The following is a 22,383-nucleotide window of genomic DNA, read 5'->3' as shown; positions in this document are numbered from 1 at the left end:
AAAATAAATGGGAAGGTATGAATGTGAAAGGTAGTGTAAGTGGGGCACTCACAGAGGTAAACCTTAAGAGACTTTAGAGCTTGAGGTACTCCTGGTTTTCCTGGTACTTCCCAAATATACTCTGGAACTAGTAGATAAAATCATCCTCCACTACTAAGGGAATGAGTCTCCTGTGTTTTCTTTTCAAGCTTTCTCTCCCCAGGAACAGCTTTTCCTGCAGAAAATTGACTGCAAATAAAAAATATTTCTACTCTGTTGCGTCAGTGTATTGACTAATGTGTGAGCAATATTTGCAGGATGACAGAACATGACTCATTTCACCTCAGTGACGCAATGCAACATCCAAACAGCAACAGTTGCAGCTCATTTGATAATGTTTGTGAACCTCCCGTGAGTCTGTGGTGTCAAAAGTCTGCACCCAGTCAGCTGTTTTATACTGGATGTGAAATCTGCTGCTGGAGAGAGAAAAAAAACCCAGAACCAAATTCCTTCAGCCAACTCTGAATGGAGATTTTAAATCTTACCAACCAGAGTGATGGTAAAAAGGGTTGTTTCATATGTTAAATACACATCTTTTAGATGATTAAAAATGCTTGCTTTTGTTGCACAGGCATATTTTCTGCTCTGAAACAGCACAGAGGAGATGTAAGCCATTAGGACAGGCAGGTCTCATACAGAGAGCTACTAATAAAGTAATCTGCTTCTGCTGTGGAGACAGAGCCATCAGGGCCAGCATGCCAGCAGCACTGCTACATGATCCTGATGCTTGGATCATGCCACGTAGCCGGCACAGCCTGCAGCCTGTGTCAGTGGAATATATATATACTGGATTTGGGAGCTATGGAAACGGGAAAACTGAGCTTAAAAGAGTCAAACAACATAGGAAGCTAAAAAACAACACAACTCATTGAACTCAGTGTACTTAATTGTACTTTTTAGAAAGCTTTTTAAATAATTTGTGTGTATCCATGACTTTAGGCCCTTTACTTCAATCATTTTTCTGTTTCAGCTAACCCTTAAAAACTGTGACCATCTTCCATTCCAACACATAACTCAGGTGCTCTACTGGATTTGCAATCTGGTTGCTGCTGTGTTAACCTGCTGGAAGTGGCCATTAGAAGATGGATAGGTGCACTGTGGTCATACAGGGATGGACATGATCTGCAGCAATACTCAGGTAGGCTGTGGTGTTTAAATAATGTTTAACTGGTGTACCAAGAAAAGCCCATGGATGCACGGTGGGATCGATCCATGCTTTCATGCCTTTGACATTCAGTTCTGACCCTACCATCCAAACGTGACAGCAGAATTTGACACTCCAATTAAAGTCACCTAAATCGTTTTTCTTACTCATTCTGACATCATATATACATGCTGAAGTGCTATGATTTGCCACCATGTGATTAGATATTCGCTACTTGATATTTGTGTTGAAGCAATTGATTAGGCATACTTAATAAAGTAGCCTGTGATTATATATACATACATAAATATATGTTGACAGAGAGACAGACCGAGACTAAATCAAATTACTAGGTTGCCATTTATTTTCTAAATATTTTCTGCATTCGCACAGTTTGTTCTCAAGGACATGTGACCATCTCGCATGACTGACAGTGACTCAGCCTTGGCTATGATCCATGCAATTTGCACATTTCTGAATTACCAGGTTTGTCACAGTGGGAGGCAAATTGCTGTCCTCTTCATTTTAAAACAGATCTGCCATCACAACAAGTCAATCTCTGTGTCTGTGTGGAAAATATACAGCAACTTAAGAGAAATTTGGAGGGTAGGGGGGTGGGGAGCCAAGAAAGTGCTTCTTGTGAAGAAAAAGCTCATTAAAAAACATAGAGCCATGTTAATGATGATGCCTGTCAGAGGTTTTTACAATACTTTAGCTGTGCTTTGAGTTACTCGTCACACTTAAAGAACAACAGCAAATTTTTGCCATGGTTATTACCACATTTCAAACAGAGTTCATACGTTAATGCAGCACAAGAAAGAAGCACATTAATGGATGAGATGATACCAACAACTTCAGCTGTTTTAAAGTTATAGCTCAAAGGAGTCGGCGTTTAAATCAAATGAAAGTCTTGAAGCAGTTTTTGGTGAAACCTTTAACAGGCATTATGTCCGGTTAGAACATTTCTTTTTGCTTCAAATCTATGATTTACTGCGAACATGTAATTTCAGCTTAAAGTATCTTAGTAACGTGAAATCTTGCACAAACATTCCTTTACTGGATGAGGAAAAACATAGATGAGCCCCTTAATTTTTTGGTTTGGTTAACCTTTGGCTCTAGGCACAAATGTGGAAAGAAGGCTTCAGAGGGAGCTGTGAGCTCTCAGCTATTGAATGTAATATACATTAAAATATGACCTTTCGGTCTACATCATCCTACACACTCTGAAATTCCTAAATGTGTATATTTTGCAGTGAGTGGGCAGGATAATCACAAATGTGCAAAGGTGTTTTAATAAAGCTCATGATTTCATTCTGAGACTTTTGTTAGTCGCTGTGCCCCTTAAGCCTGTGTTTCATTTCATTTCATTGGAAACTTCTTCAAGCTTGATGTATTTTGCTGCTTAATGCACAATTACCAGTGTCTTGTATATAACTATTGGACATCCCTCTGCTGACAGCACACTTCTCTGTTTTTCTGAATCTGTACAGCCAGCTTTTAAAAACCTACAGTTTGCATTTTGTGTTCTTCAGAAGCTTCTTATCAGTCTCCAACTTGTGCTGAATAGTAATAAAACCACATCATGCTGCTGCCCACCACTGAAAGCATACAGTAGGTGACCTTCAGATCAGCATTCTCATCCATGCTTATATTGAGGTAGTCTCTCTTTATACAGCTAATTTTGGAAATGATAAAATCCACATGACATCCACACTGAGAATAATAACTGCTCTGTTCTCTGTTGCATTGCAGACATTTCTCCAGTCTCTCTCATCTTCTCTATAAAGACTGTAAGTACACACACAGCAGTCTGTGTGTGTACATAAGTATACATGTAAGTGCTTCTCCAAAAGATATCATATCTCTGTGTCTTTATTGGTGTGAACTTTGCCTCAAGCTCCAGTCTCCTCAGATTAGTGAAAAACCTCAATGAAGTCCATTTAGTAAATTGGGTGTCTTTATTAATTAATAATAGAGACACTTGATGATGCAAGAGTCCCAGAGCTTTCATGCTCAGAGGCATGACGTTGAAGGTAATTCATTGCCAGAGTATGCTTTTGGTTGCTGGATTCATTTCAAAATTACAAGCTCACATAATGTAAGTTGATGTTAACATCTGACGGCACAGACTGTTCCTGTTGAGTCCTGTTAATATTTGCTTCTTTGACCGACAGTCATTAGGAGAGGGGATGTCTGATGTGAGAGCTTCACCAAATGTGGAAAAAAATGAGGTGTCTTACATGGATAAACTGCTTAGCTTGCAGATTAGTGCCACTGCTGAAATGAAACAGCTTGCTACATGCTCAAACATTCATTTTGATCGTTCATATCAACAGCTCACCTTTTCCTGTGAAGCCAAAAATAACTGTTATCTGCAGCTGATGTAGTGTCTGGCTGAAAGTATTGAAGCCATCAATCAAAACAGATTTTTCTAAATGTCACTACAAAGCAAGACGGCGCTGGATACTATTAGACATTGTTTGCTCAGATCTCAGAGCAATCCAAGTAGAGCTCAGGAAGGTACTTTTTAAATGTTACTGGTAAAATGTGCACTCAAAGCTTTTTAGTTTGTCAAAACTGTTTGCCATGTACTGGGATGCACTTACACAGTAACATCTCTGGGTAAAATGATGTCAGTATGTATGGAGAAGATTAACAGTGGGTGCCAATGGCCAGAAAGATGCTTTGGGATATCTTTCAAGAGGTCTAGATAATGATTCTTGGACATAGAACTGTACAAACTCTGTTTTTGCCTTATAAACTGTATTTCCATGAGTGTTTGCACATCTTTCAGTAAACCGCTGCAACTGTTTTTCCTGTTTTCATAGAAGAAATGAGGGGCGCAAGACTGCACATTCCTGTATTAGCTATCCTTGAAAGTCAGCATTCTACTACATGGATTGTACTAACAATCCAACTTGTGACTGAATACTTTAAATGTGCGTCTGTTAAAAATGCCAAGTGTGCCATCAGTACAAAGAAAGAAATCTCAGGGTTGTTTTTGATCAAACAAAGCTTTGCATCAAATGCCCTGCTGATGTTGACTCTTGTTTTTCACTTATGCTGGACCTAGCGTTACTTCACCAGTTCATGTTGTTCATAACCCAGGCTGTCAGCTAGCTGGTACACCTGTTTACATTATCAATACAAAACTACCACCTAAAGTCAAATCCAGTTTTATTTTTTGCCCTAATGTGGAGTACATGTTGTGAGTCTTTGTTGTGATAAGTGCTTAGGAGATGTACTGCATTGTGATTACGTTAGCAGAAGACACAAAATGAGCTCTGGGGTGAGCACAAACGTCACATCATTTGAATTTTCATAGACAGTTAAGGCTTTCTTTTTAAACTTACATTACAAGCCATTCACACATGGGCTGTAAAAGCTGTTAAACTGAGAAAACCTTCAAACATAACCTTTAAACATAATACTGCAAGAAAGCATGTTTTCATTTTTTTCAGCACTTTAAGCATCTAGAAAGGCACAATCAGTACTGCAACAACGTTAATCGTATACGCTGATGTATATACTGGTTTGTATGACTAAAGTTCTACTTTAGAGGTTTTTGACTGTGTTACACCAAAACAATTGCAGACAATAGGAGACAGATTTAAAACAAGAACAGAATATGATGATGATTTTCATCTTCTTCCTGCTCCTTTTCATGCATGGAAACAGTGTTACTTTAATTGAAAGGAAGGTTGTGTATGGGAAATGAATTACTGCTGTACCATGTGTGAAACAAAAAATTAAATAAATAAATAAATAAATTACACATTGTCATTCAAATCATTTAAGGCATTTTGAACAGCTCATCATTTATTACATGCCATCTGCAACATGTTTATGGGTAACAGCGATTGGTGCCATTTCCTTGTATAGGTGCTGTGTAATTACACCTCTAACAGGTGTTCTCAAGCGCAATGAAACCTGCAATCCAGCTCAGAAGCTGTGAAAGGCATGAACAACATAGAAGCTCATAATTTTAACATACCATATCTCTGCAATGTTAAGAATTTCACAACATCTGGAGGTAGGGGGGTGGGGGGTATAAGAAAACCTGAAACTAAGAGAAATATGGAGGGAAATTATATGTCTTTTGACTGTAAATGGTTGGTTTGCGGGGATAAAACAGTGAAAATATTATCTATTGCTTCTTTGGAATCTGTAATCTCTCATGAAATTACAGAACAGAACGTGTCTCTTTATCAGCCCGGTTCCATGAAGCGAGCTTGCAGATTGATGTTGGTTTGAAGGACTTCAGGGTGATAAAAGTGAAGGATCTGTTAGGTCGTGTACAAAGTTGCCTTCTGGTGGATCTGATCGTTTGTGAGGGCAGAGGTCGGCAGGAGAACCGAATGAGCAAGAACAGGAATATTCGTACATCCTTGATTTCTGCAGGCCAGCCATCCTTATCGTCAACACTCACTAGAACCCAGGTGCTGTTTAGTGGTTAGCAGTTAATGCAGGCAATGCTAAATCTGTCATGAATCCTGGGGGTTTGTGCTTGGGTTTGAGTTTTGTATTTAGAACTCTTGTGTTTGAGGTATTTTGAGTTTTATATTCTCTCAGCAGTTGTTCCTGGTTGATCCATATGTGGGTCCTTGAGTTTTAAGTTTATTTCTACCTCCTCTTTGTACATCTGCTATAATGTGAGGACATTTTTCTGACTGGCTCCACTTGCCTCCTTTAAATAAAGGAGCTAATTCTGTACAATAGAGATGGAAACTTGACAACAGGACCCAGTTTTGTTTTTTGGGTTTTTTTACTTTAATTTGTCACCTGCTTATACTTCAAAGTAAACTGGACATGTTTTTGTTCTGGATTCTTAGATCAAAAACAAGAAATTTACATTAATCTTATGTGAATCTAGATTTTTTTTTTCCTGTAACATCGGCAAGTATCAGACCAGGGCTGTAGCTGAGTAGCTTGTATGATTTTTTCTCATTTCAGTCAGGTTTTCATGAACTGCACTTGACTGAAACTACCCTTCTTTTAGGGTAGCTTTCTAGGCTTTCTTATTCAAATACCTCATGACTGCCATCAAGTCTTTGTTAAATGCTAATTCCCTACAGTTAAATTCTGACAATGCAGAGATCATCATTGCTCCAGATAGTGAAAACAATGCTTTGGGTCTCTAGGCTCCTTAAATCTAGCTTGCATCATCATCCTGGACAGCTCTGTCTTTAGACTGACTCTCCTCTTCTTTAAGCTGACTCATTCCTCAGTTTTTCATATATAAGGAGGACTTCAGTGTTATTTTTAAGGTCAATTGATGCAAGCGTTGATTCTTTTTTTCTCACTTGGAATATTGCAGCTCCATATTTACCTGTCGTGTCTTAATGTTTAAAGCTTTGAATGGCAATGGGCTCTAGTGTATTTCTGAACTTTAATTGACCTACTACCTCTTCTAACTGGTCCCTGAGGTCTTCAGAGCAGAGATTTCTGCTGGCGCCTCATACTCGCTTTAAAACACATGGACATCGGGCCTTTTGAGCGGTGGCTTCAAAACTCTGAGTTGCCCTCATTTCGGCATTTTATTGCTTCAGAGGTAGCTTTTAAAAAAAAACTGTTAAAGGCATTTCTATTCAGACAGGCATTTGAATAATCTGAGTCTGACCTTCTTCATGACCTTGCTCATTTACCTGTTTTATTGTTTTTGTTTTTTCCTCTTGACCCAAGTGACCCAATGCCCCTGCTTGTGAAAGGTAATTTATAAATAAACTTTACTTACTTTACAAAGTTTTGAACTGCCGTGAACCAACCAAGCTCATGGGCAGAGGCCCAGCTTCAACTCTCAACAATCATAAAGTATGGGTTTGCAGGGAGCCAGCTGAGATGGTTCAGTCATCTGGTAAGGACTCCCTCTGTGTGGGGTGTTTTGGGTACATCGAACTGGAAGGACACTTTAGAATACACTAAAGTGAAGAGTTTGTGCCTCTCTTGGGTTTCTTCCAGAAGAACTGAAGGAGCCGACTGGGAAGAGGAAGGTTCTGGGCATCTCTGCTTAGACCCAGACCTCAGTAAGCAGACAAGAATGGACTGAATGCATAATGCACCTAAAATAATAAATTGATTATTTGATGAAATAACTCCCTGATAATATTTACTTTTATTTTTGTTAAGGAAAACCTGTGTTATGCGCTGCACCAGTTCTCCTGACATTGTTTGTGTTTATTATTGAGGTCGTAGAGTGTGTGGTGTCACTACTGCATTAAACTGAAATAATTTTAGTGTTTTGCTGAAACTGAAAATAGATCAACTTAATAAATAACTACTTATAACAAATTTGTTGTAAAATAATTGTGGTGTGGCTCATAATTTAAATAATCATGTATGGTTTTCTCATGAATTAAAAAGTAGAATCTTGTAAAGAATATATAAAATATATGCACAGTGATCTTTAAAGATTGATCTGATGTGCTTATATGTTTTGTTTGTGTCCTGGTCCTGTGTTTGGGGGCTTTTAGGTTTATATTTATAAATCACAGTTTATTTGGTTATTATCTTTGATTTTAGTTGTTGGAGTCTTAAGTTTACAGTCCAGGCTTTCATTACTTAATGAGTCTCAAATGGTATTAGGTTCATGTTTTCCTCTGCCTCTGTTTAGTTTGTCTCTAGTTGATGTTTTTCTTTAATATTCCTGGGTTTTTCAGTGCCTTTGCATTTTGTATCAGATTCATTATCATGCCGTGTTTAGTCTTTGGAACTCTTAGTTTTTAATTCTTTCTACTTTTGTGCATTTTTCTTTTTTATCACTGAATCAAAGTTTAGGGTTATTATCTTGAGATTTCAAGATCTTTTCCCAGAAGTTTGTGTAAGTTGAAATTCTGAGACACCTGACTTAAAAATGTTGAGTTAGTAACCTGAAATTTGGACTTATGGAGTCACAGCTTGTATTTATAAATCTGCGTTAGTTTATTCCACATTTCCTCATTGCTGCTTGTATCTTCTTGAGTAGTCTTCATTGTTGTGTTATGTGTTTCTCTTTTATGTTCCTACCTTTTGTACATCGTTGTGTTTTGTCTCATGTGCCTTGCGTTTACTTTGCTGTGTCTCATTATCAGATTTGGTTGCGCTGTGTCTTGTTGCTCAGGTGTGTCCACGCTGCCTTGATTGCCTTCGTGTGTCTCTCTTTATTCTCTGTTTGTTTTGTCTTGAATGCTCAGAGACACTTTTTAATTCTGCTCTTCAATTTCTGCGTTTAGATTTTTGATGGACTGAGTTTCTTCTTTTTTAATTTCTGCCTTGAGAGTCTTACATTTGGTTCCTACCATTCATGATAGTGAATTTTTCTGATGTAAAAATAAGAATACCTCAGATTTACTACCTTTTTTGGCCTTTTTTCTGACTTAAAGATAAAGAAAGTTTGATTACCTGAGTTTTTGAGGCATTGTGTTTTGTCAACACAGACCTGAACAATTTGCTGTTTTCAAGCATCTCATCAAACAGACACAAACACTGAAATCTTAGAATAAGATGGAAAGCAGTTTTAAGCTAAATCACAGCCATCATAATATAGACAAAACACATGGCCTACAACAAGAGACAGATGACAATGTTTTCCCATGGCCAATGCACCAGTTGCACTACTTGCCCAAAGATATGTAGACAAATTTTACTACTATACCTTGAGTCTTTTCCTTTTTCAAAATAACTTCATACGCTATATTGTGCAAAATAGCTCTGCAAACTTTTCACCTTAACTGGAACTAAAGGGAATCACCAAAACCATGAAAACAGCCACAGGCAAAAGCAGCTGTACACTGTCAGACTGTATCAACCTTTTTCTTAACGGATTAACACGAGCGGCAACAACAAAATTCTATTCATTTCTCCAACCTGTCTAATTCAATTTTAAAGTTGCCAACACAATTTAATCATGCAGGATTAAACATGCGAGAACGTTGCTGTCAAACTAGATTTCTTTTCCTCAAAGAAATCTTTGATACTGCTGTTTTTTTTAAATTACTCAAATAAATAAAAGCTTCTTGAAAAAAACAACAACAACTTTAAAGCTTTACAGCCAGACTCATACAACTACAGCGCAATTGAGTTATTTTTCCACAGAGCTCATGTAGCCTGGATATTTCCTGGCAAATTAGCACAAACTGTCAAAGCAGTTTTATTTCTATGAATGTGAAAGAATGGAGCCAGTGTGACACTGATTGTTCAAATTAATGAACATTTAAAATCCCTTTATAAATGTAGGCTGCGGATTGGGAGCTGCTTCAATGGGCCTGGAGACAGTTAAGTGGAACACGTCTCTATGAGAGGGGAATAAAGACCGCCACACGAAATGAGCCTCATGCAAAGCACATCCACAGAGCTCCTGCTGTGAAGTCTGCGTGGAATCTGTGTCGCATATGGAACGAAGTCGTGGCTGTTTGATGTAGCAGCGCCCCGGGACAGAGTTCACGTTAAATTATAAGCCACAGTTTGTAAAAGAGGAAGGCGGGGGACAAGGAATGTTTTGAGGCCAGTAAAGAGATTTCCTGCCGTGGAACAAGCAGCACTCTTGATGCCCAGAGGTGAACGAACATCATGCGCTGCCAGATTCAGTCGGCCCTGACTGACGTGCTCCTCCTCAGTTCTCTTTAAATTACATGACTGGCAAATGCAAACAGTTTTCTGGGAATCGTTACACTAGAAGGTTATCTAATATATTTTTCCAGAACTCCAGACTAATTAAACCGTTTTGGATAATCAATACTGTAATCAGAGGTTCACCCTAACAAATTCTCCGTAAGATCAGACTATGCACTAATCAGAAAAACTGCACAAAATTCAAGAGCTACATCTTAGATTCTATAGGTCTCATTTAGCAGGTTAAAGTTCGGGACAGTACCATTAGAAAAAGACCAAACAAGTATGATTTGTTTGGACAGGTGGTCAGGAGAAAGAAGACAGCAGCACAGCTTTGATTTGCAAAGCTGCATCTGAGTAAGTTCCTTTATGCAGATGAGGCCAGAATGGAGATGTTTGGCCATAATGCACAGCACCACATTTAGCAAAAGCCAAACACAGTATATCAGGATAACCACCAACTGTCTGGGGTGGAGGGGTGATTATTCAGGCTTGTTTTGCAGCCGCGGGGCCTCGGCACCTTACAGTCATTGAGTGGACCATAAACTCCTCTGTAAACCAAAGGATTCCAGAGTCAAATGTGAGGCCATCTGTCTGGCAGCCAAAGCTTGACTGAAATTATGTCATGCAACAGGACAATGATCCCGATCAGACCAGCAAATCAACAACAGAATGGCTGGGAAAAGTAAAGCATCAAGGTCTGTGTGACGCTGAAGCCTGACGTGCCTTTCTGTGAATCTTCCCTTAGCCACTAACAAAAATGTAGTTTCTGGTACAGAGAAGAACCAGTCTGCATTTCATTTATTTCATATTGTGTTATTTTACCACTTAATATTGAAGTGCACATTAAAAGCAGATTTGTTTGCTGCACTGTCTGATACAGAAAATAAGTTCTTTGTTTTCTATTGTCCTCTTCCTCATCCTCTGGGAGTTGCACAGTACTTTATCTAGAAGAATAAAAACAGCATATTGATTTTGTAAATGTTGTATGGGTGATGCGCAAAGACACAGCTAACTGTTGACATATGAACCATTTAAATGAGCAAGTTGTTTGGGAGACAGGAGATGAAAAAACAGATGATTTGTGTGTGTGTGTGTGTGTGTGTGTGTGTGTGCGTGCGTGCGTGTGTGCGTGTGTGATAAACTGTAGTCTGTTCCTTCCACCCACAACATGTGCGACTGGAACAGTGTTGTGAAATATCCATATTTTAGAATTCTATAAATGGGTGGATGCTCGATATAACAAATAAGTCAAACTTAAACTATGCATATTTCCAGTTCTTTGACTGATATCATAGTACAGCATGAAGGGCAAAAGGCCTCCTCAGTATCTGGTGGTATGAATTCAGTTTGTCAACCACACACCTCACTGTCCAGGAGGAGATGATTCATACCCTGCAGTCCACCAGGAACAGAGTGCATCATTTTATCTTTTGATTCCAATATAAGCAAAGATTTGTGTGTGTGTGTGTGTGTGTGTGTGTGTGTGTGTGTGTGTGTGTGTGTGTGTGTGTGTACACAAAAACCCACTAGAAGCATGAACTGCCTCTTTATTGGCAGCCAGGTCCATCAGCAGTCCTGTGGTTCCCCCAGCCTGCCAGACAGCAAACATGCAGCTCAGAGGCACAAAGTCAGCCAGCAGCTCACCAGCTGGGCAGCCGCTAACGCTAACAAAGTGTTTAGCTAATGTTGTCTTTATAATTCTACCGTGGTAAAAATCTGCCAGCACAGTCCTTTCTTTTAGTTTCTTTTATATGTGATTATCAGCAAACTAACAAAGCTTTGTTGAATGTTGTTGCTGGATTTCTTTAGTTTTATCACACTGAGTACAGCACAGAGTTTCAATGAAAACAGTTGCTTTTCTAACTTTATTAGGACTCACAGGGATGGATTGTTCATCGATCATCAGCATTAAGCAGTCATCACAAAGCTTTGATTAGTAGTTAGCATTAGCCAAGCTAGCTGCCTGTTCACACACAGCTAGCTGATAATTAGCCACAGTGACCAGCAGCTACATTTTGATGCCACAGTGCACAGGCAGCCAACTCCCAGACAATGTTGGCACAATGGTCGCACTAGAGCATTTGACTAAACACAGTTTGATGCTTTTAAAAATAAATTTTTGTCAACTTTTAGCATGAGCAAAGTAAAGCAACAGGCCTACAACTAAATTTGGCAAAGTGTGACCCCAATGTGAAACTGAATAAGAAGTGAGAGTGTAAATTGCATCCCTGCAAATCCTGCCTTAGCCATTTAGTTCATCTTTTTGCGCAATACTAAAAATGAAGGCAATGGTCTCAATCGTGGTCTGAACGAGATCTGTATCCATCTAATATTGCAGGTACTGCAGTTGGAGTGGCCACTTGAGACTTGCTCCAAAACGGATTTCTGCGGTACAGTCCAACTTCACAGCATTTTTAATAGTTTTTATTATCTGTAGTTAAATTCCCCTTCAGTACAGGGAGTGATTATTGATGTATTTATTGGCTAACATCTGTTTAGATACCATTAAAGATGCAGGTGTTTGATTAACACCTGTATATCGGTTTTCAGTCTGCTAAGCTTCAGCTCTATAGTTCGAGTGACAGAACCAAACTTTTTGGCTGCCACGTTTTCCAAATTAATTTCCAAGTTCTTTCTGGCTCTGATATTGTTTGGCAGAGCAACTTAAAAAGCTAAAAAAGCTTTTTAGCTTTTTAAGCTGAAGGCTGGAACTGAATCAGAATGGATCAAGGGTGAGAAGAGGGTTCATCTCGTGCTGTGGGCAGAGGTCGTCTCATGTTCTTTAAGGGCTGCACAAGTGTTGTTCTCTCACTCTTCACAGCCGAATGACTGTAATAAAGAGCTTGAAACTAATGCAACACACTGCTGTCCCTCCCTGTACCTTGTGTCATCTTTATTTTCTTAGTTTCCACTTCGACTCAGTCTTTAATGTATATTGAGCAAAAGACCGAGGGAGCCAGAGGCCTCTGTCAGGACCTATTAGTTATCGAGACACAGCACAAACACAGGAAAAAGAATGACAGTGACTGCGTAGTTTGATTCATGGTATCAAAAATGTAGATGTCCTCCTCGCACAGGCAGGAGAAAGAAACCCCCTCTTTCAACATAAGTCCCTGATCTTTAACAACAGGGAATACTCATTTTAATGTCTTTATTTCCTCAGTTATAAGATGAAGAAAACAGCCAACAACTTCTTCAATTCTACTAATTTTTAATGATTAAAATAAAAAACAGAATCTCTGCTACTGTTCAGTAGAAAACTTTCGTACTTCTTTTGCACATCACTGCTAATCTCATAAGGTTCCTTCGGCCCTGGTTCAGGAAGAAGCAGCAACACCTTGTCAAAGGAGGCTCTTCACCTTTGAAAAGGGTGCCCTTTACAAATTCTCTGACATGCCTGTGCGACACTTTTCACATTTAACAGCATTTTTGTTCTCTCTTTCACCCTGAAGTCAAATATTTCTATGTTCTTCTCAAGCTTTTAAGTGTGTGTGTGCATGATGTTACTGCAGCGATTCAAATGAAAGCCGCTGCAGTGTCTGACCACATAAGCATGACAGAGGAGGAAATGTATATTTTGTGAGGAAGCACTTCAAGCACTGAGAATGAGACCACGGGGAAATTTATAAACACATCTTTCTCTCTCAGTTTTGACCTTCTGCAGTTTTCTCCTCAGATTTTTTTTTTTAACTAAAATGGGCTTCAGGGTTTGTAAATCTGTAAATCTGACAATGGGGTAAATGGTTTAGTAACAATTACAAAAAGCTTTGCAGATTATGTTTTAATTCTATTGTCTCCTTGGTGCTATAATCTGTTGCATTAAATGTATTCAAATGGTAGAAGGTTAGCAGAGAAATCTGGTTATGATCTTCATTTTCTGCAGCGCTCAGGCTCTCATGGACCCTCTGCGTAATTCTTCTAATTCTTCTAATTCTTCCCCACAGGGGAACATTTCAGTTATATTAAGCTCATGTCAGGTCAGCACATCAAGCACTTTTTTACTTAAAATAAAAAAGGTAGATATTTACAGAAATGAATCAAATTGAATTGAATTCAATATAGAGAAATGCCTGCTATAAATAACTCGTTTTGCTCATCCCTATGCTATTTTTGCGATTTTCACGATTTTCTAAGGCAACATTTGGATAACTTACACTGACGTGTGACACAAACACATTAGGCCTCATTAACTATTTCCTATTTATTTAAAAAGGAACACTGCCGTTTAACATAGTTCCAGTATGGAGCATGCTTCACATAGAGTTTATGGTCATTGTTTTCAGCCCTTGTTGGGCTTATACTAACACAGCCTGTTCTTACCCTGCTCAAAAAAATAACTGAACTGGTGTGGGAAAATAAACTGAGCATTGAAACCAAAATAGATTTTCTCATATTTAATCAAAGTGGAAGAAATAATAGTACACAGAGGCAACTGACTTCCACAGCATGAACACTAAAAATCACAGTTTAATTCTTTAAACATGCACATTGGCCTGTTTTGTTCTTACCTGTCTTTTATAGCGCTATTCTACGCTGTACATCATAAATTTGCATGCTAATGATTTAAAATGATTCTGAATCCACAGGTTGTGTCGGGTGCCTGCAATCTTCATAAAACCACACACCTGTTTCTATATGTACTCTAGGAAAAACACATTGACTTGTAGCCTCCAATCCTAAGCCCAAAAAGCAGGAGAAAATCCAACTGAAGAAACTGAAATAGCTGAATATTGTTTTCCCTGAGATGCTCAGTGTGGCTCAAGCAAAAGACTGAGAGACTATAAGAAAAAAACAGAATGGTAGAAGTTATTTGTGATAAATGATCGTGTGAAATGTGAAAGTAGCAATATTAAAAGGCAGTCTCTTAAGCAAGACCCAGGAGAGAGCGCTTCACAGTACAGCTCGTTTATTAACTCAGGAGCAGATGTCTGCGAGGAGGGCTCAGACAGACAGAGCAGGCGGCAGAGAGACGAGTCACTGGGCGAGAGGTAGATTAATCCAGGTAAGTTGGTTCGCAGATATTCTGCAGACAAAGGTGAGCTTGCAGACAATAAGAGAGAGCTTATTCACTATGCGCGGGGGGGAGGCTGTGGGAGGGCCAGTTGTTTGCTTTGTGACTGCAGCTGAGGTCATGGGTTGCTGGGTGGGCAAGCAGAAGTTGTGAGTTTTTCAATGAGGGATTCCAGAAGTATTGGACCAGCTCATCAAGGACAGGGAAATGGATCTGAGGATTGAGCCGCTCCTCAGCCACGGCGAAAACGTTGTAAAGTGGAGAGACAAGGACATTAAACTCAGGAGCTTAAAGACCACAGGTGAGGCACATTGAGGGATCAGGAGAGCCTGTTTTCCACTCTGATGATGCAGACAATGTTGATGAGGCAGATGTGGAGCAGGTGAGCTTGCTGAAGAGCAGGAGCACAGGACAACACCCAGAGACGGAGCATGGCTGCTCAACCCAACCAAGCCTAGCGTGACAAGGAGCTGGAACAGCAAACCATCCCAAAAGTGTTTAGTTCAAATTCTAAGCATTTTAACTTTCTTTGTGTGTGTTTCTAAGACTGCTAGGACTTTGTGTCTCAAGACTGTGGGTGTGAACTATTTTTCAGGTAAGAAAAATGTTGCTGACAGAGCTGTCCTAATAAAAAGCTCTTACACACCGTTTGCACACAGATTTGTTTGTGTCCAGTGTTTTTATGATTTCAGTGTGGATGCGTTTCATTTTAAAATTATATCAAAGGTTTATCAAACAGCCTCTTGGCAGCTACATAGATCCACAAACAGTGAACATAACTAACGGTTTCATCTGTTGCACAATAAATGTGGTGACTCTGGTCACGTTGAGTTCTCCAGGCTGGCGTCTCTTGTGCCAAGAATTCAGAGCTACTGGGCAGTTCACAGTACAATCATCTCAATGTGCTTGAGATGATTGTACAGTATTAGAGGAGCCCAACCATCACACAGTCCTCTATAACAGGAAAAGTCCTTTGGCAGAACCAGGATCAGGGAGGAGTGCCATCTGCCTCGATTGGTTGGGGGTGATGGGCGGGGGGGAAACAGAAAAGAGGAACACAGAGAGACTGGGAACAAACCAAGAGCAGACAAAAGTTCTCCAGAGTGTCGTTAAGGATCCAACTGCTATAAATAGAAATGGTTTACTGAAAATAACACAAGATTCAACAATAATTTCTGAATGCAGGCCGCAACATGTGCGGTCAGCTCCAAATGTGAGAAATGTTTAAATGTGTCATCAGTGACTTTTACAGAAAGGCAACCGTAAAACAGAAACAATCACTTTATTTTCCGTTGGGTAGTTTAATATTTATTACTGTCCTGTGAAGACCATGTAGGTTTTCCTCCTTCCTCGGCTTGAGTGCTGCACGATGTGCTTAACTTACCAACACTTTAAAAGCTACTTAACACTACATCCCGAAGCCTTGTCATCACAAAACCTTGATAATGAAGATTAGACAACACGTCTGTTAAGATTATCAATCACAGTCTAATTTGTTTGTTTCCATTTTTCAATTCAACTTGGTTTTATTATTATTTAGCATCAATTCAATCCAACAGTTGCCTCAAAGAATTTTACATTGTGAGGTAAAGAGCCTACAATAATTGTTCACATGCATCTGTGCATGTGTAGAATTACTGTAGTTGACATTGAAGCTGACTAGCACACTTTTCGGCAGGTAGTGTTGCTTTAGTCTTTAATTGCAAAGAAGCAATAAGAAATCTTTTACAGGATGGGATTTCCACTGTCCTTGTGCTAAGATCATGGATATAGTTCAAGCAAAAAAATAAAATGTTCTCGTGTTTAAAAAAAGTTCTTGGAGTTTTCAGTGGTTTAGTGGGTAAATTGTGCCTGCATGGAAAAGAAACATGACAATAATAAAAAGAGAGACAGAAAAGAGCATATGAGGTCTTGAATAATCAAGCCTGTCTTATCTTAATGACCTTATAGTACCATATCACCCCATTCTTCAGGATTACTGCTTACCACCCATTATGTATTTATTTATTACTCATTATTAATCTCTATTTTTCTTCCACAGCAAGTCTTTTGTCCCGTCTTCCTCACTGCACCTCCAACCGGTCGAAGCAGATGGCCGCCCCTCCCTGAGCCTGATCCTGCTGAAGGTTTCTTCCTGTTAAAAGGGAGTTTTTCCTTCCCACTGTCGCCACAGCACTTGCTCAAAGAGAGTCGCTTGGGTTTTCTCTGTTTTCTTTGTGTTACTGTAGGGTCTTTACCTAACAAAATAAAGCACCTCGGGGCAACTGCTTTGGTGCTGTATAAATAAAATTGAATTGAACTGAAATGCTCCAGTAGAGTGCAGTAAGTACACATACATGCTTCAGGCAGTCTTTTCAAGTCTCGAAGCTGGCTTGAAAAAACTGCACTAATCCGCAGTGTTTACATATCCATGTGAGTGTCTTAGGCAAGAATAATTCTTTTCACGAATGTTTTTGGAGTAAAGTCATCCTCACTTGGATCCTGGGTCTTGAGATTTAGGGTATGATTAAGGACTTTGTAGTTCGTATTTTCTTTATCTTTTATCTTGTATCTTGTATTTTGTTTTTTATTCCATATTTCTTATTTAAAATTTACCTCTGCCCCACCCTTATTGTCAATAATTATTACCATATTTTTCAGACCATAAGGCACACTGTCGATCAACGGGTCTGTTTTCATACATAATGCACACCAGATTATAAGGCGCACTAAGGGAAACAAAACAGTCAAATACGTCAAATTTTACTCAACTCATTCTTCTTGCTTCCTCCACTTCCGTACCATTGATTCATTAATGTTGAATTCTCTCGCAGCTGCTCTATTCCCATGTTGTTGCAGTATATTAATGACTAACCTCATATTGTGGGTGGATGATCTCAGTTATTCTCCTGACTTAACTTTGGTCCATTTCCAGCATCCTGACATGCAATTGCATTTGTCCCTAACCATCACGTTAACTTTTATCAAGTGAAAAATGTTAGCGTTCATCCTCCAGCTTCACTGTGTTTATGTTATGCTAACATAGCTGTGTCGCTAGCGATCACATAGCACATCATTATATACCAGCTAGCCCAACGTCAGTAACCCTACAAACGTCACTGCTGTTTAGTTTTCTGTCTTCATTTATGTTGGAAGAGATGGCAGAGCTGTACGTTTTAATTTTTTCAGAAATCTCTCAGTCAGAACGTGCCATATCATGTTTAGGTGGAAACTAGCGAGCTAACTTCCTGCTGACTTCTAATCCTGGCATCCTTTGATGGCTCTTTGATATAGCCCATGATGGTGGAGAGGTCAAAGAAACTGATTATGTTAAGTGTACTTTATACATAAAGCAAGTATCTGTAACTGATTGACTGATTGCTTGATTGTAATCACCTGTAATCTATGGGTGGATGGTTGGGGATCCAGTACTTATTTCACTCAATGATGCCAAAATCAATTTAGATTTTAATGTAATGTTTTTATTCTGGATTTTTGTTGCCTCCATAAAAAATGAATAAACCATAAAATTTAGAGACTGTTCATTTCTTTCTAAGTGAGCAATAATTATTCCCCAAATGTAGATTAGACCTAAAAAAAAAAAAAGCTAAATTTGAATCCAGCCTTTGCGTGGTGGAGTACATGAATGTCTCCCCAAGCCCAGTGAAGTTAAATTGTTGTAGCATGTGATAGGCATGTTCCTATGGTAACTGAAAGAGTCTGTGGATTAGTTGGATCTTGCACATATTGTATATTGTATATCAAAATGAAAATTTCTGTACAGAAATAAAGCAGTATTCATTTAAAGGACTTGCACTACAATGTAAAACCTTCGGTCCTTCACTACACTTAAGAAAGTAAGACCCTTTGAACTCACAGACACAGCAGGGTAAACCACGCTGGTCTGATGCAGACCGTTTTAATTCCATCACAAGCACAAGAGCTCAGCACAAGTCCAAACTTTACAGGACAACAGCTACAATTAGCAACACGCAGCGCTTTCTTGCACACATGTTGCATGCAGGTAGTCATTACAGGACCCAGCTATTGTCTGCCTTTAAAACTGTCATCGCCAACAGCGTTTGCCTGCTCCAGGTGACTGTTGTGTGCTTCAGCTGCTGAAACGTTTGTTATTGAAAAGCAGTCCTTGTATCCGACAGCTGCAGCCCATTTCTGAAATGTGGAGTTTCTGGTTTTGAGGGGAAAACAGCACCAAACGGCAACACCAACTACTTCTTAAATAAAGATTGAGAAAAATGCCTTCATTCATCATCCAAAGTGAATGTTGGGTCTCATTTTTGTTGTGATCAGCTGGTAGACTCTCTGATTCTGTTATGTGTGGAGAGAGCTGTATGAACCCATAAAGAAATATATAAAATGACTATGTGCTGAAGTACACATATTACTTTTTATGGTCTACAGGAAGCTGAATATATTAACATGTACAGCTATTATTTAATAAAAATGCAGGGGGAAAAAAGCAGATTTTAAAACTCAACAGCCCTGTTACAACCAGACAAGCACAGGCACACGAACTCTATTTAAAATAGAACAAGATAAGCAACTGCTAACATTTGTCTTCTTCTGGGGATTAAATTGTGCTCAAAAAATTGAAAACTTTATAAAACCTGAAAACAGAAACTCAAGAAGTTGCAGGAGTCTCCCAGATCTCCTGAGTTAGGATATGCTTGATTTACAATAAATGTGGGGGTTTGTACAATAACAGCAAAAATGCCAGTTTGCAGCTGCGTACAGGCTAGAAAGCCTGCATTGATTAATATTGCCAGAATAACCAATCCTAAAACAACTACGCTAGCAGTTTCATTTCCTGTTTCTCATTACTTGATCACACTGAGATTCTTTACATGTCTAGTGATAAACTGAACAAATGACGTGACATTCAGTTTAGAAATCTTTAAAATATCTCAAATCATGTGTACCATCAAGATTTCTCTGATTAGGGGTCCAGAATCAGCACGGCAAAGACTCCAGTATTGTATTTTCATAGATTTTAAAGTTTTTCCAGCTGATCAGGTCATTCATACTACACCAAAGCAATATAGTAAAAGATAAATAATTAAATGACACAACAGTTAGAGACATAGAAATGTGTTTTGATTCTTCGTACAGTTTGTCCCCACTAAAATAAACAATTAAAAATAGGACATTTTCTGTTAATTGACAAAAACTCTGTTTTATTATTACAGGACACACAGTATTTGACACATTTATTTCTTATAATTTAAACCCAAAGAGTTGTGCTGACAGATTTGTTATTTACTACATCAGCTTTTCTTTAAATATGCTGTTAAAACTGTACTTTTTTCATATATTTAGATCTCTGACAGATTAATTGGAGATAAAGTATCTGAATTTCGGGAGCGGGACCATGAGTTCGGACCATGAGCTCCTTTCGCGTCTCATCTATATAAGTTCCCCCAGCTCTACAAGCTGTCCGTTCTTGTTTACGTGCCCCACCCTTCCTCCCCTTTTCAATTCATTAACTTCTTCACTTCTATTTAGTACATGGGGATCTGCCAGGCCCGGGAGACACTACCAGTCCCCTTTGAGGCCTTCCCCAAACCGCAGCTCAATTCTTGTCCAAGCCATTCACCGCTATCTACTAAAACGCTGTCAAACCTCAACTAAGGACGTGGGCCCAGCGAGTGAAATGCAGAGTTAAACTTCTTTACACTGGCAGTAAGGAGGGTTTCACTGGTCCAGAACACAAAAGTGGGCTGTATGTGAGTGACCTGCAATCTAAAATGAATATGACATCCATGCTCTAATGCATTGGCATAACTGGTCCTTTAAGCTTTTAGCTCCATACTCTGGACTTCCAGCTACACAGCAGGTTGCGCTTCAGATGAATGAATTGGTCACCATGGAGCTGTAACCACAAAAAAATATATTTTGTGGGGTAAGCCTAACCTTAAAGTAGTCATTAGGTTTTAATCATTGCTAATTATATTTCTGTAAATTTATGGGATGTCACCGCCGCATGAGCTCATTCAGAGCTTGTGCAATTTGGACTTGAATGAACTGAAGAATTTCTAGCAGCAAACACCTTCACCCACCTCTGATTTAATGATACTTAACAATGTCTGTTTTAGCTGTTGTTTGGAATTGGGTTCAATCAAGTGAGCATGTCCAGGCCTAAATTGTTACCTGGCCCATCATCTTCATGCATTAGCAGAATGCTAGCATTAGCAGAATGCTAGCATTAGCAGAATGCTAGCATTAGCAGAATGCTAGCATTAGCAGAATGCTAGCATTTTAAAGGACTTACCTTTCCTGTAAGAAAAACAGGGCATTTGTGATTAACTCATACATATTATGGATATTCTATTTGCCCAAACTAAGAAACAATGTTGGCAGTTAGATCCGTTAACTCCATCCATGACGGCTAGCTCAGGTGCAGCTAGTTTCTATACTATGGGTGTCACGTGACACCCATAGTGTTTGCCATGATTAGCCTCATCATTTCCTGTCTGCATTCGTGTTTCTCTGACAATAGAAGCAAAATGAAAAGAAAAACACTGCCTTTAACCTCAAAAACATTCATCAGGGGTCTTGCAGGGTTGCTTACTACCTTTCAAAATATATATTTATATTTATAAGATCTATTTATGGTAATTGTATTTGGAAATAAACACCTTATTGTTGCACATGTTGCAGCAATAAGCTGTTTCTATAATGGGCACAAACCGGTGAAAGCCTAACACTGTTTGCCAGCTGGCACAATACACCCCTGCATGTTCACTGCAACAGCTGGGGACTGATGCATGGAAATGATGTGTATAATCACAGAGTAAGCATCACAGTATTTGGAATAGATTGACTCTGTGTTTTGATTCTTCTCTTTTTCTATGTTTAGCTGCCAAGCAGATGTGTCTGTGACCGCAGTGTAAACAATAATTATCTAGAAATTAAATTCAAGTGATTTTTTTTTCTTTATTTAGAACTTTACAAAATCTAAACAAATGAAGCTCTGTGAAGATCAAAGTTACAGAAAACCACTGAAACTAACTTTAAATACACTCAAGTAAAAGGGAATGTACAACAGAGAGAAAATCCTGCCCACTAATTTAAATTCAAAGTAACCTAACTCTACCACACATCTATACAAACGCCTCTTTTCGACAAACATACAAACATAACACACGGTGCTATACGTGGCATGGCACTCTTTTCTTGTTCCTGCTTTATAAGACCAGACTAAAACTAGGAAGCCTTCACCTTGTTTGAGAGAGTGAGATGGATTATTTAAAAGCTGCATTGTTTTATGATTGATCTGAAGCTTTGTAAAGCCTTGAGGCTTCTGTCGGAGGTTGTGGTCAAAGAAAATTAGAGACTGCAGAGTGAGCTGCATTGCCCAGCAGGTGTTGGTTCTGAGACTGATTTATTTTAAAATCTATTTGTACTGGTTCATGACGCCCCTGAGGAAATCTTCGAAGCGTGGAACAGCAAGCTGTGGACCGGCAGCCTCCTTGGCCGGCTCATCTGCAGCGGAGGCTGCGGCGGCGGGCTTAGCACGACGCAGGCGGCAGTTGTAGTCGTATTCAGGATCGCAGTCTGGATCAGGCAGGATTATGCCATCCTCACTTGATTTCATGGCCTT

This window comes from Haplochromis burtoni, unplaced genomic scaffold (genome assembly GCF_018398535.1).
Source record: "Haplochromis burtoni strain Fernald_Lab_line unplaced genomic scaffold, NCSU_Asbu1 Contig_219, whole genome shotgun sequence".
NCBI lineage: Eukaryota > Metazoa > Chordata > Actinopteri > Cichliformes > Cichlidae > Haplochromis > Haplochromis burtoni.
This window is presented reverse-complemented; position numbering follows the sequence as displayed.